Source organism: Chlorocebus sabaeus, chromosome 3 (assembly GCF_047675955.1).
Source record: "Chlorocebus sabaeus isolate Y175 chromosome 3, mChlSab1.0.hap1, whole genome shotgun sequence".
NCBI classification, from domain to species: domain Eukaryota; kingdom Metazoa; phylum Chordata; class Mammalia; order Primates; family Cercopithecidae; genus Chlorocebus; species Chlorocebus sabaeus.
Window position 1 is genome coordinate 16509497 of NC_132906.1, and position 18017 is coordinate 16527513.

The 18017-nt window shown below is 34.9% G+C and overlaps 1 protein-coding gene across 1 annotated transcript in view; it reads right to left on the reverse strand.

Annotated features, from left to right (window-relative positions):
* Positions 1 to 16517, reverse strand: part of TRPC4 (transient receptor potential cation channel subfamily C member 4) — a 217997-nt gene extending 201480 nt beyond the window's left edge. The window contains exon 1 of the mRNA XM_007960191.3: positions 16265 to 16517. The gene's annotated coding sequence lies outside the window, so the exon portion shown is untranslated. The remainder of the gene's footprint in view (positions 1 to 16264) is intronic.
* Between the last annotated feature and the right edge of the window lie 1500 nt (positions 16518 to 18017).

An 18017-nucleotide genomic window follows, 5' to 3' on the forward strand; every position in this document is an offset into this window, starting at 1 on the left:
TATTAAAGACCACCAAGGCAGGACCTCTACAAGTCTGCAAAAATCTCAGTGATATTGGGCTTGTGGCCCAAGTCCCTGTGAATAGCTGGAAAGCCTTCTCAAGAAGGATAGGCAAAAACAAGTCTGGACTGTGAAGACTACAATAAACACCTAACTGTTCAATGACCAGACAGCAAAGAACACCTATAAGCATCAGGAATATCCAGGAAAATATATGACTTCAACAAATGAAATAAATAAGTCACTGGGAACCAATCTTGGAGAAACAGAGACATGAGACCTTTCATACAGAGAACTCAAAATAGCTGTTTTGAGGAAACTCAAAGAAATTCCAGATAGCATAGGGAAGGAATTCAGAATCCAATCATATAAATTTAACAAAGAGATTGAAATAATTGAAAAGAATCAAGCAGAAATTCTAGAGTTGCAAAGTGTAATTCACATGTTGAAGAATGAATCAGAGTAACTTAATAGCAGAATTAATCAAGCAGAAGAATTGGTGAGGTTAAAGACAGGCTATTTGAAAATACACAGTCAGAAGAGACAAAAGAAAAATAATAAAAAATGAAGTATGCCTATAAGATGTAAAAAATAGCCTCAAAAGGGTATATCTAATAGATATTGGTCTTAAAGAGAGGCAGAGAAAGAGATACGGATAGAAAGTATATTCAAAGGGATAATATCCAAGCATTTCCTATCAACATTCAAATAAAAGAAGGTTATAGAACACCAAGCAGATTTAAACCAAAGACAACTACCTCAAAACATTTAATATCAAATTCCCAAAGGTCAAGGATGAAGAAATTATCCTAAAAGCAGCAAGAGAAAAGAAACAAATAACATACATGTGAGTCCCAGTACATCTGGCAGCAGACTTTTCAGTGAAAACCTTACAGACCAAGAGAGAGTGGCATGACATATTTACAGTGCTGAATGAAAAATAAAATTATCATAGAATAGTATATCCAGCAAGACTATCCTTCAAATATGAAGGATAAGTAAACACTTTCCCAGACAAACAAAAGTTGAGGGATTTCATCTGTCCTACAAGAAATGTTAAAGAAAGTTCTTAATTCTAAAAGAAAAGCATGTTAATGAGTAAGAAAAAAACCCTCTAAAGGTAAAAAACTCACTGGTAATAGTAAGCACACAGTAAAACGCAGAATACAATAACACTGCAATTGTGATGTGTAAAAGTCTTTCTAAGTAGAAACACTAAGTAATGAAACACTCAAAAATAATAACTATGACAAATTTACAAGACATAGACAGTATAATATGACATAAAGGGAAATAACAGAAAGTTAAAAAGCAGAGGAATAAAGCTAAGTGTAGAGTTTTTATTAATTTTCCTTTTGTGTGTTTGTTTATGCAATCAGTATTAAGTTGTCATCAATTTAAAATACTAGATTATAAGATAATATTTGCAAGCCTTACAATAACTTCAAATTGAAAATCACACAACAGATACCCTGAAAATACAAACCAAAAACTTAAATCATAACACCACAGAAAACTACCTTCATGGAAAGAAGACAGTAAAAAAGGAAGAGAAGACCACAAAACAATTAGAAAACAAATAACAAAATGGTAGGTGTAAGTCTCCCATCCAAGTATTAACCAAGCCTGACCCTGTTTAGCTTCGAAATCAGATGAGATTGGGGTGCATTCAGGGTCACATGGCTGTAGAGTTAAGTCTCTATTTATCAATAACAACATTGAATGTAAATGGAATAAGCTTTCCGATCAAAAGACACAGAATGGCTAAATGAATAAAAAAATAAAACCTCATGATCTATTGCCTGTAAGAAACACACTCTTAAAAAGATACACATAGACTGAAAATAAGAGATGGAAAAAGATATTACATGCCAATGGAAATTTTAAAAAAGCAAGCAGGAGTAGCTATATGTATATCTAACAAAATAGATTTCAAGACAAAAACTGTAAGAAGAGATAAACAAGGTCATTATATAATATTAAAGGAGTCAATCTAGCAACAGGATATAATATATGCACCTAATTCTAGAGTACCCAGATAGAAAAAGCATATGTTATTAGAGCTAAAGGAGAGATAGACCTCAATACAATCACAGCTGGAGACTTCAACACCCGACTTTTAGCACCGGACAGTCCTCCCAGACAGAATATCAACAAAGAAACACTGGACTTAACCTGTGCTGTAGGACAAATAGGCTTAATAGATATTTATAGAGCACTTTATCCAAAATCTGTAGAATACACATTCCTTGCTTCAGCCCATGGATCATTCTCAGGAACAGGCCATAAGTTAAGTCACAAAACAAGTCTTTAAACATTCAAAAAATTGAAGTAATATCAAGCATCTTCTTTCATCACAATGGAATAAAACTACAAATCAATAACAGGAGGAATTTTGGAAACTATTCAAACACATGGAAATTAAATAATATGGTCCTGAATGACCAGTGCATCAATAAAGAAATTAAGAAGGAAATTGAAAGATATCTTGAGACAAATTACAATGGAAACACAATATACCAAAACATACGGGATACAGCAAAAGCAGTACTAAGAGGAAAGTTTATAGCTCCAAGTGCCTATATCAAAAAGAATAAAAACTTCAGATAAATGTCTTAAGGATGCTTCTTACAGAACTAGAAAAGAAATAGCAAACTAAACTCAAAATTAGCAGAAAAAAACGAATAATAAAGATCAGAGAATATAAATGAAATTTAAATTAAGAAAAAAATACAAAAGATCAATGAAACAAGAAGTTTGTTTTTTGAAAAGATATACAAAACTGACAAACCTCTGGCCTGACTAACAGAGAAGATCCAAATACATTTAGAAATGGAAAAGAAGACATTACAGTTGATATTGCAGAAATCTCAAGGGTCATCAGTGGCTGTTATGAACAACTACATGCCAATAAATTGTAAAATCTAGAAGAAATGGACAAATTTCTGGACACATGCAACCTACCAAAATTGAACCATGAACAAATCCAAAAACTGAACATATCAATAATAAGTAATGAGATCAAAGCTGTAATAATAAAGTCTTGCAGTAAAAAAAAAAAAAAAAAAAAAAAAGTCCAGGATTTGATGACTTCGCTGTTGAATTCTACCAAACATTTGAAGAAGAACTAATACCCATACTCCTCAGACTATTCCAAAAAACTGAGGAGGAGGGAATACTTCCAAACTCATTCTACAAGGCTAGTATTACCCTGATACCAAGACCAGACAAAGAAACATTTAAAAAAAGAAAACTGCAGGCCAATATATCTGATGAATATTGAGACAAAAATCCCCAACAAAATATGAGCAAACTGAATTAAATCATACATTAGAAAGGTAATTCATCATGACCATACTGGATTTATCCCTGCAATGCAAGGATGGTTCGACATACACAAATCAGTGTGATACATCGTATCAACTAAAGGGTTAAACCATACTAAAGGGTAAAAAACATATAATCACTTCAATTGATTCTGAAAAAGTATTTGATAAAATTCAACGTACTTCATGATAAAAACTCTCAAAAAACTGCATATAGAAGCAATATGCCTCCACATAATAAAAGCAATATTTGACAAACAGACATCTAGTATCATAGAAATGGGGAAGAATTGAAAGTGTTTCTACTAAGATCTGGAACATGACAAGGATGCCCACTTTCATAACTGTTATTCAACATAGTACCTAAAGATTCCACCCTAAAACTATTAGAATTGATACACAAATTCAATAAACTTGCAGGATACAATATTAATGTACAAAAATCAGTACCATGTCTATGTGCCAACACTAAACAATCTGACAAAGAAATAAAAAAGTAATCCCATTTACAGTAGCCACACATAAAAATAAATACCTATGAAATAACCAAAGACATGAAAGATCTCTACATTTAAGACTATAAAACACTGATGAAAGAAATTACAAAGGACACCAAAAATGGACAGATATTTCATTTTCATGGATTCGAAGAATCAATACTGTTAAAATGTTCATTCTACCCAAAGAAATCTACAGATTCAATGCAATCTCTTTCAAAATACCAATGACATTCTTCACAGAAACTGAAAAAATATTCTAAAATGTATATGCAACCACAAAGACCCAGAATTGCCAAAGCTATCCTAAGCAAAAAGAGCAGAACTGGAGGAATCACGTTACTGACTTTGAATTATACTATAATGCTATAGTAACCAAAACAACATGATAGTGGCATAAAAGCAGACACTTAAACAAATGGAATAGAATAAACATCCCAGTAACAAATCTACACACCCCCAGTGAACCAATTTCCAACAAAGGTACCAAAAACACACACTGGAGAAAGGACAGTCTTTTCAATAATGATACTGGGAAACTGCATATCCATACGCAGAGTAATGAAACTAGATCTTTATCTCTCATCATATACAAAAATCAAATCAAAGTGGCTTAAAAATTTAAATCTGAGACCTCAAACTATAAAACCACTTCAAGAAAACATTGGAGAAACTCTTCAGATTATTGATCTGGGAAAAAATGTTTTGAGTAATACCCCACAAGCACAGACAACCAAAGCAGAAATGGACATATGGGATCACATCAAGTTAAAAAGCTTCTGCACAGCAAAGGAAGTAATCAACAAAGTAAAGCGGCGACCCACAGAACAGGAGAAAGTATCTTCAAACTACCCATCTGACAAGGGTTCAATAACTAAGATATATAAGAAGTTCAAACAACTCTATAGGTAAAAATCTAATAATCTGATAAAAAATGGGCAAAAGATTTGAATAGATATTTCTCAGAAGAAGACATACAAATGGAAAACAGGCATATGAAAAGGTGCCCAACATTATTGACCATCAGAGATATGCAAATCAAAACTACAATGAGATATCACCTCACCCAGTTAAAACAACTTCTATTCAAAAGATAGATAATAACAAATGCTAGAGAGGATATGGAGAAAAGGGAACCCTCATACATTGTTGTTGGGAATGTACATTAATATGACCACAATGAACAACTTTGGAGATTCCTCAAAAACATATAGATGGAGCTGCTGCATGATCCAGCAATTCCAGCAAGGGTATCTCACTTTTTTTGCAATCCCACTGCAGGGTATCTCAGTATATCGAAGAGATATCTACACTCCCATGTTTGTTTTAGTGCTTTTCAGTATAGTCAAAATTTGTAAGCAACCTAAGTGTCTGTCAACAGATGAATGGATAAAGAAAATGTGGTACATATAAACAATGAAGTACTATTCAGCTATAAAAAAGCATGAGATCCTGTTATTTGCAACAACATGGATGGAACTGGAGGTCGTTATGTTAAGTGAATGCACGGAAAGACAGCACAGAAAGACAAGTATTACATCGTCTCACTTATTTGTGGGATATAAAAATCAAAACAATTGAACACATGGAGATAAGAGTAGAAGGATGGTTACCAGAGGCTGGTGTGGGTAGTGGTGGTTGAGAGGGAGTGTGGACAATGAGCACAAAAAATAGTTTGAAAGAATAAATAATATGTAGTATTTGATATCACAACAGGGTAACTAAAGTCAAACTAATTTAATTTTACATTTAAAAATAACTAAAAGGGTATAAATGGATGGTTTGTAACATAAAAGATAAATGGTCAAGTGAACAGATACCCCATTTTCCATGGTGTGATTATTACTGACTGCATTCCTGCATCAAAATATCTCATGTACCCCATAAATACATAAACCTACTATGTACCCAAAAAATTAAAAATAAAAGAATATGCAAAATGCATAAATAAATCACTTTAACTACAGATAGGACATGGTGAAAAAAAGACGATTCATAAATGGGAAGAGAGAGCTGTAAGTAAAATATACAGATTACAACCCAGAGGACAAAAATAAATGGAAAAAGCATTAAAAGAAAAAGTAAAGTTTACTAGAACACAACACAGTGTAAAAAGCTATATACATCTTTATTTGGAGGTCTTAAGAAGGGAAAAAATGAAGGTCAAAGCTATATCTAAAGAGATAGTGACTAAAATTTTTCTAAAAGTAATGAAAGACAGGAAGCCATGCTTTAAAAATGGTCCAAATGTCAAACAGTAGAAATAAAAGGACACCATCTAGACACATAATTGGGTGACTGCTGATAATAAAAAAGTAAGCTAAAATATAAAAACAAGAAAAAGAAAACACACATTAACCTCAAAGAGCATCATCAGACTCACAGCTGACTTCTCAACAGAAATGGTGGAAGTTGAAAGTCAATTTAACAGCATTTTGAAAGTACTGAAATAAAATGAATTTTCAACCTAGAATACCCTAGTTAATGAAAGAAACTCTAAAAGTGAGGTTAAAACAAAAACATTTCAATCCCACGAAAATAAAAAATTCATTGGCAACATACACTGAAACGTATACTAAAGAGAACTCTTAATCTATCAAGATACATGTTGGTACTAGAAGGAATAGATGTCATCTAAAAACATATGATATCTGTAATTATAAAAAAAACTAAAATAGAAAATGAAACATACTAATCATTATTTCTGGAAAAATAAAAAATCATCTATCCAGCTCAGGCTCCCCACCCCGCCCCCATGCACATGTGTTGGTACATAGAAATTATATATTTTAAAAGATAAACATACCATCCTCCAATTTATTTTAACTTACTTTAGGGTAAGAAGACAAAAATAGCTCATCAAACATACGGATAAATATTTTGCATTGTTTTGTCTTACACTTATATTTCTGGCAACTAGCAAACACTTTCAAAATACCATGCTGCTAAGAGTTTAGAAAAATGAACTGAAAGTATTTATTGCATGAATTAAAATTAAAATGTTAAACTGTTTATAAAATGAACTATTAACTATGATTAACAACATCAGTAATATATCAAGTATTTTGCTATTTTAGACAGGACATTTGAAAATATTTGTATGGTGAATATTTTTAATATTTTTCCTTAGGATCATATTGGGCACTCATTTTAGTGTAAAACATTCAACCCCACCACCAACCATGTAATGATATTAACTTCATAATGCCCTAGAGAGAATAATAGATCATTTTTCTGAAGCACAATAGACTAAATTCAATGTGCCTTTTCCTGTACACAAAGGAACAATGTAATAACCTGAAATCTCGTTTCTTTAAATATTTTTGTTTAAGCCTTTCTTCATATAAAATTTTCTTAAATAGACTAGGAAGAAATGTCTATGTACAACCTATGGAGAAGAAAGAAAACAGTCATGGGATTTCATCAGAAGGCATAATTTAATCAAGGTTGTAATTTCGTTTCACCATGAAAACATGATCTTACCACAATTTTATAAATGTTCATAAATATGCATGTTCACCATATGCACCACCTACATATGGAAGCACCCTGCTATGGTTGAGGTAGCAGGGAATGTGAATTCATATACGGCAGTTCCTCTGTCATAAGCCTCCAATCCATGAGGGAGTAGCCTTAGTCCCAGCTCCAATTAGACAATTGAAAATTCCCATTTGTAGGACTGATGGAGTACTGGCAGCGTATAGTATTGAAGAAACAAAGGGTATGTGAAACCCTTTGAGCAGTCGCTGCCTTCGGTTTACTTACGTATCTATTTCATTATATTTAAAATAATCCAGATAAATTTCAGGCAGACCCTGAAACCCTTCTAAAATCAGTTGAATTCCAGTGTATTTTATGAGTAGTTAGAGAGTCTCATTCATTGATCACATTAAATATTTGACAATAATCCTTTTATATATCAAAGATGAAAAGATCTCATTTTGACTCTCAAAACCAGAAGCATTATAAGAAAGTAGATTATCTTTTAAAAAAACTTCATTGAGATACACTGAAATGAATTAGGTTACATGCTTCAGCTATACTAGGTTATTCAAAAATTGATCATTCCAAGTGCTCACTTTGTTTACTTTTTCTCAACTGGGTTGTATATTTACTTTGTAGATATTTACATTTTTAAAAAATCAGAGGCTAAAATGTTACAATTTAAAAACAGATCTTCTGTATTTGATGTTGGCAATAATTATTGCCATTAATTATTAATCTTTAAAAAGGTAATTTTCACTATTTAATTATATACAATATTTCAATTACAGCAGTGTAGGAACTGTTAAAAAATGTGCTTAAGCAAGTTCTGCTTTAAGTTCTGGTTTTAGTGGTTCATTGCTAAATACAATAGAATGCAAAGCAGTTCTTATTCTTCAGGTTAAAATTGTTGACATTTTTATTTGATGGAAAAATATTTATCATAAACACTACTATAATGAAATGTTATTTATTAAAGCTTCTTTTATTCACGAAAGGGCAAAATCATTTGCTGGTTCACTTTGTTCCAAGAACGTGCTGGAGTGCTAAATGAAAATGTGCAGTTCAGCTCCAAGTAGCTTGCACATTACAAATCAAAATGTTAAGCTGTGAGGTTAAAATGAACCAGATAAGCAAATAACACTTTCCCTGATGCCAACATCTCTTTTTATACAGCACATGCAGAGGGACATATCTTTAAATGTTCTTTCTCCTTTATTTTAGAGGCTCTCAGATGCTTAGACGTAGGCACTCTAATTATTTTGCATGATAACCCTCAGAAAGGAAAAAATTCTGGCACGATTGGTAGTCCTAGGAATGCAGGTTCCAATAATGGTTTTTGTAAAAAAAGATGATTGTATCTAGTCCAGTCCCTTTTTTGTTTTCAAGATTAAAGGCCATGAGAAAGGTAGTCTATTTCTAGGTTTTCAATAGACTTAGCAGTAGACAGAGGAGCCCATGAGAAAACACTAACAATGGGCCCTGAGAACTCCTAGATTTCTCTAAAATTGATCTGACCTTATAGAATCTCTTAAGCCAAGGTCTCTACTGTCTCAAGAGAAAGGGGTAGGGTGTTGAGAATCCAGATCATTATATTCCTCACTACAAAAGGTTTGCTTCATTGGTTCCATGTGGGATAGGGCAACATGTCCTAGGGTAACACCAAAAATCCAACCAGACTTTGGAAAACAACTTACCTCTTAAAATACATAGCCCTGTGAATGGTAATTTGGTAATATCTATGTATAAAAGGAAAACACTGTTTTTAATAGTGTCAATAATGCTATTTAAATTTAACAACGGATTTACAGTCAAAAAACTTAAGTCCTACTCTTATAGAAAACAATAATTAGTGGCAAAAAGATATATTTAGATTTATTCCACCATGGCCCAAATTTTTTGTTTTGTTCTGTTTTATCTTTTAAATGTCAAGTATAGACTGTACTCATTGTAATATAATTTATGTTATTTATTTAATGAGTTCACAGTTGTCATGGGAAAGGATCAAGAGAAAATAAGGTTGCCAAATATGTTTTAGATAATATAGAACGCTGGAGTATGATAAGAGGCTTATAAATAAACTTTTCTTAAAATATTAAAGAAAAAGGAAAATATGTCTTATTCATCTCTGTATCCTCAGCATCTAGCAGAGTGACTGTTAAGGCCTCAGTAAAGTGTGTGCTTGTGTGTGTGTATGTGTGCGTGTGTGTAGACAGAGAAATACACAGTCATGTATCACGTAACAACATTTTGGTGAATGATGAACTATGTATATGATGGTGGGCCCATAAGATTATAATACTGTATTTCTACTGTACTTTTTCTATGTTTAAATACACAAATATCTACCATTGTATATTTACAATTGCCCACAGTATTCACTACAGTAGCATGCTACACAGGTTTGTAGTCTAGGAGAAATAGGCTATTCCATAGAGCCTAGGTATGTAGTAAGCTCTGCCATCTAGGTTTGTGTAAGTACACTCCATGATGTTCGTGCAATGATGAAATTGCCTAATGATGCCTTTCTGAGGACATATTTCATGCATGACTGTATGATCATATAGAAAGATTTAGGAGGCCTACTTAGAAACATACTTTTAAATAAGATTGCTTCCAAGTCATTCATTGCAAATCTAACCATTTTATAGGGACACTGATATATTCACAAACAAATCCTGTGGTCCTTTATGGGTTACTCTATACTATTCAATAATAATTTGTGTTTCACACTCAGAAGCAGTCTCCCACTCTTTATTACTTGTTATTTACTGTTATTACATATATGTGTGTTTACACATAGACACATATATGTATGTTGAATACACATATCAATTATATTCCTGTACATGTTGGGCTCTAGATAAAATTAAAGAAGACCCAACTCTGCTTGTCAAACTGCAACTACCACAAAAGAACATTCATTTAAAGTGAGACCTCAATGTGTTTCAGGGCATGCAGCTTCACTCTACCTTAGAATGAAAGGAATCTTTACATAAAAAGATACTTGTGCTGTCATAAATGGCGAAGATGATTGTACATAAATCATGATAGATTCTCTGTTATTCACTTCATGTACATTATGTCTGTTGTGTCATCCCTCCATTGTATTTTTAGGGGTTCATATTGGTGTATGATCAGCTACTTGAATGAACAGTGTATTAAATTAAAGAGGTTGAGCATAGCAACTGACAACAGACCAATTCAATCATTTATGCATTCATTTATTTCACTCATCTATTCAAAAAGCACGTAGTCAGTGCTATTATACTACTTCTGTGAAAGTAAAAATTACAATGTATTATGAACTATGATCCTGGTATGCAAATTGTGTTATTTCTCCACTATCATTTAGAGATGAAATGCATTAAAAATATAGCAGAGTATCTGAACACTTTTCATAATCTTGATTTGTAAAAACTCTATTGTCAATGAAGTAGAATGAAAAAAATTTTTTAAAATCCCTCATGCCACACACAGTGGGACATCATGTACTGTCAAGTCTTTGAAATGCACTCTCAACTTACTTCCCAAATATCCTCACTCCAACGAAGTCTCTGGCTTTCTTTAGTTCAGTAAGCATTCCTGAGAAATGCTTGTATCTGTCCTCTTTCAACTCTAACTACTCCTCTCATAGTGTAATGGAACAAAAGCCCTTCTTTAAGAATTCTGGCACGGTACCACTTAAACTGAAACACATTAATAACTGGTTATATAAATCCTATAAAAATGAGCGTTATAGAGTGAGTAGTTGACCGAAAGTTAAGTTTATTGAATAATGGTGGGTAAATTATTTTAGTAACATAATAAATAATATGGTACTCATTATATTGTATAAGTGCAACATTATCATGACTGGCATCATTATATAAATATATGCTAAAAATTTAGCCAAGTACAGTATTACGAAAGTATAAAGTACATTAATTATGTCAATTATGAAGCATAGTATTTATGGCACTCTAATTCAGTTACAAACTCACACAGTTTGGAAAATCCTCTGGTTTCCTTAAAAAAGTTTACTGTCTAGATCTGGAGACAGACCTCTACCAACCTGCAAGACAGAATATAGCAAGCTGTTTGCTTGTATTTATACCTGGGACATCTGGAGAAATGAAGGAAACTTTAAAGGAGACGGTCATACTGGATTTAACTAGGCACTAACCAGGCTTTAGTGTCTGAAGAACATTTTTACAGAAACAAAAAGGTAGAAGTTATTCTAGACAGAGGGAACTTTGCCAGAAAATGTAACATAAATGAAAAGCGTATGCATGTGCCATTCATCTATTGATTCAATTATTCATTTACCAATATTCAACAAATATCTACTCAATGGATAATATTTAAGTGATAATTTTTGTAATGGTATTACATATATGTAAAGAAATTATTCCTTCAACCTCAATGTCAATAGGTTTTGGACACAATCCTGTCAGCGCAAATGCATATATATGCTTAGTAAGTATCATGACAAATTTGTTAAGATTTGGCACCAGCTAATTGACATCTTTTGGGATGCATGAATGAGAGCTCCTCTCAAATACCAAGGGACACTACAATAATTAGAAAATTAAAATTTCAGATAAAACGAAAACAAATACACTTGTCTAGAAATTTTACATAACATTGATAAGATGTAGTATAAACCTAACATGTCTTAGCATGACCTTTTTTTAATAAAGACATTTTATTACCAGCTTACAAATGTTCAAAAGTTTGGAATGATAACTTTTTGTTTATAAATTATAAGCTCATGAATAGTTCTAAAAAAATATAATCTTGAACTTTGTTCATAAAAACAAACTTTTTTTTCTTTTTACATGTACTAGATGTATATTTAAGAATAAGAAAGGAAGTCATTTTGAGATCATCCTGCTCAAGACAAGTAGCTTACCTCTTGCTCTGCTTCAAAACTGATAGAATTTTAACAGACTACTGTTTCAAATTCTATCCCCATTATGGGGACAGTTGTTTATGTTCCGATGCTATATTTTTAAAATTCAAGAAATAAATAACTGAAAAAATGAATTTATGAAACTTATTAAAAGATTATTGATTGTATCTTAGAAACCACAGGAATTAAGTAAAAAGAGTGTAGACTTTACTCTCAGGTAGATGTAGTACCTGATAGTGAAGGGATTTGATATACTTCAAATCCTGCCTTCTCACAAAGCAATTTTGTGATTTTCATAAATTTCATCTTTCTTGGATTGTTAAAATGTGATAATACTTCAGTTTCAAGGTAGATGTTAAGATAACAATGAAAAATAGCTTCCTTTTTCAAAGTTTCTTGCATAGCACCAAGTGTACATTAAATTCTCATAAATATTGGCCCATTTTCTCTCTTTTCTTTTTTCACAATAGGTCCTGTTTCAGGTAAATTTCAAAGCTTGATAGTATTTGTTTGACATAATTACTCATGGTGACTTTTTCGACATATTTCAAAATCTAACAGCAAACTACAGACAGAATATAATTAATGAATATCTGATTCGTTTCATTTCACTGTCATTTCTCAGAAAGAATGCAGTGTGCTAGATAAAGCTATCAAGGCATAGTTTTAAATAATGTTTTAATTAACATCTCTAATTTTATATGTAACACTGTGTCCATGTGTCATCTAGTGTCTCTCAAGAAGTCATTCTATGACACTGCTATATTTCTAAAAAGACAGATAAAACATACATTAATATTAATAGGATATTACATACAGTTTAGTTACAATAGTAGATCAAGTTCTGAAACTATTTCTTTCTTATCCTATTAAAATTAAACAACTTTCAGGAGGGTCATTTAGATTTTTTAAACATTTAGATACATCACTTAATTTGCTAAATACTTCATGAAACCACATGGTTTTGAATTAATACATTTTCAATGCGCTTGCCTTTAATTTTCAGTTTCCCAAATAAACAGTGTCTTTCCCTAAATGTATTTTTTGCATCATAAAGTTATTTCAGTAATACTAATGTTCTCAAAAATTAGGTCTATATTTGTGCTGATTAAAAAGACATAGTCATGATATTATATCCCCAATCAAAATATTCCCAAATCTCTTAAAATATTGAGGTGTCAATGCCTCTGGAAGGGTTAGAAATAGAAAACATGAGGAGTAAGATAGTTCTAAATCAACTCTTCATTATAACTAGATAGAAACAATTTCCCAATTAAATTTGTGTTGAATCGAACCAGTTTTAATATTTTTTTGGGGGGGAGTATAGAGTATAATTAGGTGAAAAGGCAAAGTTTCTACTTTGAGCTGTCTCCTCTCAACCTCATTTTTAATGAGAACCAAATAATCATGGTGGGGTTTCCATAGGCATTAAAGAGGTCAATAACACTGGTTTCAAATGAGTCCAGACAATTCAATTTCTAAAGTCAAAGTGCACATTAGAATTTGATTTCATAAACTATATGGCAATGATGGTTTTGGAAAAATGAAAACTTAATAGTTTATTGTATTTCCCCTTTACCTGACATTATTTTCAAAAATACAACCATCATATTTTCATAAAATATTCAGTTCCTAATTTTATAGTTCTAGCTACTGCTTAGTATTTCTCATAAATCTATCTTTACTTATATGTCTATATTAACTTTAAGCACTGATAGTTACAATATTTACTATTGAACCAATATGTGCATATTTTTATTTTTGTTCCAATACATGCATAGATCAGAAAAGAGAAATTATTTCAGTTTTCAGCTGCTAAATATAATGCTGATCATCTGAACTGCCATAAATAATCCTGGCAATTAAACATACAGGTATAAAAATATAACAGACTATTTCAAAAAATATACATTTACAAGTATTTTTAATTCAGTGGGGTTAAAATCAGTGCATCTTAAAGGGGGTTAGTATATTTCAATACAAATGTAATTATGTTTTTCACAGGGTACGCTGATAGCATTTGACTAGATGATCAGATATGTTTATTACTTTGATATCATAAAAGAAAAATTAAAAATAATGATTGTCATCATTTCTATCTTTCATCTACAGTTAGGAAACAGCAATTTTCCTAAGCTTAGTTATTACAGTGAAGTTTTTAATAACATCTAGTTCACAAAAGTATTGATAGACACAGCCATCCAAATATTGAAAAACAGCCAATCTAACTTCTAGATTCCTTACCAATTAAAATGATGTAATAGTTTATAAACATAAGTTGTCATTTTTTAATATTTATTTAGCTTTAGCTTTGGTTTCCTAAATGAGGATATTGAAACAGGTAACTTTTCAGTCCTATAGATGGCTGTAGTTCTCCATGGAGCATAAGTTAGAAAGTTACTTTGAAATGTGTGTATAGAATAAGACATTAAAATTTCCTCTAATGAGAAAGAATAAAATGATTGCTTCTGTTACTTCTTCTTAATACAAAGTATGAATTGATTAAGGTTATTTTATATGAAAAGTTATTTCGCCTCTTACTGGTTGAATAACTAAAATAGCTATAAAATTCATATAGAACTTTAACTCTGTCACGGACTTATTTATGCATTTTTATCTTGACCTTTTGGAAATAAGTGCAACAGAAAAATAAATTATATAACAATTACAAGATTTTAAAGATTATAAGTAATGAAAATCTAGTCTAACTCATATATCTTTCAGAATGACCAGTAAGCAACTAAACTGAAATTGATCTTATTGCTTTTTTTTCCCCTTAAACATTTAAGGAGGATATTTTATGGACAATAGCGTCCAGGTGAATAAAAGTAGGCGTTATAAATGTATTTTTAAATAGCAAACCCAACACAATGATGAAGATTTCAGCATTTTAACATCTCCGCCCACTCTTACTCTCAATGTCTAATTTAGAGTTTTACCAAAAAACACCCCAAAACCAAAAATACCCTCCTGTAAACCTTTTTGTTAAAGAATTGGTAATATTCTTGGTGGTGTGATTATGTGCTGTGAAAGGAAAGGCAGAAATTATATGAGCCCTGAGAGGCGGTGTTTTATTAAAACTGAAAAAGTTTTACAAGTCTGTCTTTTTTTTTTAATTAAACAACTAAAGCTTCCTTCTGTCTCCTCCTACTCCTTTGGCTTGGTGCTTACTCCTTAAGCAACTTGCTGCATTTTATAGCTATGGAATTTCACTGGGAAGGACCTCCCTAAGAAGCCATGTGAACAGGGATACACCATAGTGGATACACCATAGTGAATGCAGGCAGACAAGATAAGAGATCCCTTTCCTCAGCTCTCCTAAACCCTCGATGCCTTTCCAGCATACTCTTGTCTCTAGTCACAAAAGGCAGCTGAGTTCACAGCTGGAACAACAAGTTGTGCAGTGAATCCCAGTGATTTCACCAAGTAGCAAACCGGGTCATGGGCTTCATTGGCTTCATTGGAATCTCTGTTGCCAAGCGAACTAGGAATCACTAGCCTGGGTCGGGCAACACGGATAAAAGTGTTTCTGTTTCCTGACAGAGAATGAAAATGACGCAGAATGTAATCGATCGGTAGAATATTGATCACTTTACTTCCTTCGTGCCCCCACTTTAAGTGCCGGAGAGCTAAGGCCTCACTTATATGCACCCAGGTGCCCCCGAGATCTCCATTTTCCCCAAATGCATAAAAGGCTAACAGCGGCCACATTCCCCAGCACCACGGCGTGGCTACAGCGCCTTTGTTTACCATATAAGTCACACCAGGGGTTCACTCCTCGCCCTCTCCCCTGCTTTAAAGCCGAGTGCGGTGGACGACGGAGAAGCACCCCCAAACTCCTGCTCAGCCCGAGTCGAGCACCGAAAGCTCCACAGATTTTTTTCCCCGAGCCTTGAAGAGAAACCATACAGCCAGAACCTTTCGAACTCGTAACCCCCCAGGGATGTCCGCCTCCCAGAAGAGAGCCGGCTTCCCAGGCAGCTTAGGAAACTTAACCGAGATCCCAGAAAGAAGGCGAGGTGTAGCTCCGGGCGAACGGAGCTCCGAGGCGACATCCTCTTTACCTGCAAAGTTGCAATCTTCCTTCGGGCTGAAGTGATGGGATCCGGGGACGGACGGCGCGGGTGCCGTGCGGGGTGAGAGCACGCCCGGCAAATTCCGATGGAATTCCCTCAGTCGCTGCCGAGTTTTGGAGCATTCCAAGGAAAAGGAACGAAGCTGGAGCCCACGCAGCTGGCACCGAACTGGGCGGAGTGAGGATGCTCTGAAAGCGAAGCCATGGGAGGCGGGGGAGGGGCGGCCCGGGAGGGGGAGGTAAGCGCCAGGGGAGGAGAACCTCTCCCACCCCTGCCCTCACCGATCCCTCCGGATAAAGTTAAGAGTTCCCACGGCTGATAGCGGATGAGCCCAGAGAAAGGCACCCCGCCTTCCGTCCCTGGCGACTGCCGGGCTCGGGGTCCGCACAGACCGCGCTGGAAAGGGATAGTCCGGGAAGATGCGCGTCCCACGCACCACACTGCTCGGAGGTGGAGGAGACCCGCGCGCTGGCAGGAGCTGATGCTCCGTCCCCAACTCGTCCCCCTCGAATAACCTCCACCTACCGGGGCCGACTGCTTGAGGTCAGCTAGTGGGCAGGGGAGCTCACTACCAGCCAGCCGTCGTCCAGCCAGGTCGGTGGCGAGAATCTATCCTGTGGCCCTGGATGCAAGCCAGACACACCTCCAGTCTTAGGGCAGTCTCTGCAGCCGTGCTGGACTTCAGTGCGCTCTGACACCTAGCTTCTGAATGCCCTGCTCCTAGCCCGGTAAACAAGCACCCCTGCGGCCCGCCGCCCGACTGCAAGAAAGTAGCCCCCTGCAACTCTCAAAGCTTCTCCCACTCCCGCTTCTCTGGGCGCCTGGCACCCCCTCTCCTGTCCTCAAGGTGTCAGACTTCCCTTGCAAGAGCTGGAGGATGCGGCTTGCCACTAGTGTCAACAATCGAAAGAGTCGCAATGAATAAATGATGAGCCACAGCGTTCCAATCACCCCCCACCCAGTTTGGTGTTTCCAAAAGGCACAGGAAATTGGCAAGTTTCCACCAAATATACCAAAACCCTAAGACGCGAGCCAGCCTAAGGGTGCAAGGTTCTGCGGCCGCAGGTAGTGTGCGTGTGTGCGAGTGTGTGTGTGTGTTACTGGTCCAGCTTACTGAGAGTCAGATTTCAAGATAAAGGTTATCTCTTGTGCAATCTCTTTAGTGTTCACATATGAAAATAAGATTAAAGTACAGAGGGGAATACACACACAGAAACCACACATACACGCTCTTGGCAAAGTTGGCAGTAACACTTGCTGTAACTGCAACACGGTGATTCCCAGCTTGTCACTCAGAAAGGCTTCATTGGTTGTGACCCAATGACCCAGAGAAAGACAGAGTTCATGTGTAAGATAGAGAGTGGAGCCCCTGAGGAATCCTAGCTGGCAACTACCCTCCTGGAGACTCTATTTCTACCGGATTTCCGTTGTTTTCTGAAAGCCCTGAGATTAGCTGCTGGTATCTGATTGTATTCCAGCAAATGCCTGATTCAGCTTCCAATTTACGCAAAAGCTTAGGAGCCACCGTTTTCTCCTGTCCCAACCACGTTGTTACACCTGGGAAGCTGTGATGTGCCGACTGCAAGGAGGACCAGTTTCTTCCCGTGGAATATTCCCAAGGAATATAAACCAACAAACTGGCATCCATATTCAGACTCTAAAGCACAAAATTAAAGAATTTCCTTTTTTATCTTCCCCTACCCACTTCAGAGTTCACATGAGTTGAGGTTTTTGTAAGTAG